Below are 1,522 nucleotides of genomic sequence, written 5' to 3' on the forward strand. Positions count from 1 at the left end.
AGACCAGCCTGGCCAACATGGTGAAACCCCATCTCTACTAAAAATACAAAAATTAGCTGGGCATAATGGTGTGTGCCTGTAGTCCCAGCTACTTGGGTGGCTGAGGCAGGAGAATCGTTTGAACCCGGGAGGTGGAGGTTGCAGTGAGCCGCAATTGTGCCACTGCACTCCAGCCTGGGTGACAGGAGTGAAACTCCATCTCAAAAAAAAGAAAAAAGAGATGATTTTTTGCCATGTTGCCCAGACTGGGATTGAACTGGGCTCAAGTGATCCGCCCACCTCTGCCTTCCAAAATTCTGGGATTACAGGCATTAGCCACAGTGTCCAGCAGAGATCCCAAATGCTATGCAGACTCAGTTTCCCTTGCTGGAAAGTGGGAAGAATGGGAGGGGTCTGCCCACACCCGACAGGGAGCCGGGGGCCTCCCACTGCCCCACGTTGCTCTCCAAGGGGCTGCCGTTATTTTCGTGGGGAAGTCAGATATCTGAGTACAGGTTCCAGTCCACCTCTGCCCCTCATGGCCAGGTTCCCCCTCAAGGCCTCAGTTTCCTCATCTGTAGCATGGGTTTTGTGGCTGCCCTCAGACACCGATTCATCATGATTTGGGAGTAGGTTGAAGTCCCAGCTCTGGCCTGGTCTCAGCGTCTCCCCAGCCCTCAGACTTCCCATCTCCAGAATGGGTCTGCGGGGAACGGGGTGGCCCCTCTCCCAGCTCTGAACCTTCGTGGCACAGTGTCTGCTTCTCTGGTCTCTGTTTCTGTATCAGCACAGTGGGTTCATGGAAAGGGGAAAGGAGGGAGAGGACTCCACCTGGGATCTCTCCTCCCTCTGATTAATCCTGGTACCCTTTAATCCCATATCTTTTGATGCAGAAATCCCCCACCTTTCCATCAGGCCCTGACCTCCAGGCGGGCCTAGTGTCTGTCTGTGGACCTCAGCCAGGCCTGTCTGTACATCTGCTCTGTAGGAATAAACTTTTGTACTCATTTTTTGTTTTCCCAAGACGGAGTCTTGCTCTGTCACCCAGCCTGGAGTGCAGTGGCATGATCATCTCGGCTCACTGCAACCTCCGCCTCCCGGGTTGAAGCAATTCTCCTGCCTCAGCCTCCTGAGCAACTGGGATTACAGGCATGGCACCACCACACCTAGCTAATTTTTGTATGTTTAGTAGAGACAGAGTTTTACCATGTTGGCCAGGCTGGTCTTGAACTCCTGACTTTGTGATCTGCCTGCCTCGGTCTCCCAAAGTGCTAGGATTTTTTTTTTTTTTTTTGGGACAGAGTCTCACTGTGTCACCCAGGCTGGAATGTAGTGCTGAGATCTCGGCTCACTGCAACCTCTGCCTCCTGGGTTCAAGCAATTCTCCTGCCTCAGCCTCCTGAGTAGCTGGGACTACAGGCATGAGCCACCATACCCAGGTAATTTTTTGTACTTTTAGTAGAGATGAGGTTTCACTATGTTGGCCAAGCTGGTCTCAAACTCCTGACCTCAAGTGATCCGCCCACCTCAACCTCCCAAAGTG

General features: G+C 52.6%; 1 protein-coding gene across 1 annotated transcript in view; it reads left to right on the plus strand.

Moving 5' to 3' along the window:
* The window catches only part of NFIC (nuclear factor I/C (CCAAT-binding transcription factor)), a 116,616-nt gene that overhangs the window by 15,256 nt on the left and 99,838 nt on the right, over positions 1-1,522 (plus strand). The gene's annotated exons all lie outside the window — the stretch shown is intronic.

This window comes from Mandrillus leucophaeus, unplaced genomic scaffold, assembly GCF_000951045.1.
Source record: "Mandrillus leucophaeus isolate KB7577 unplaced genomic scaffold, Mleu.le_1.0 Scaffold8, whole genome shotgun sequence".
NCBI lineage: Eukaryota > Metazoa > Chordata > Mammalia > Primates > Cercopithecidae > Mandrillus > Mandrillus leucophaeus.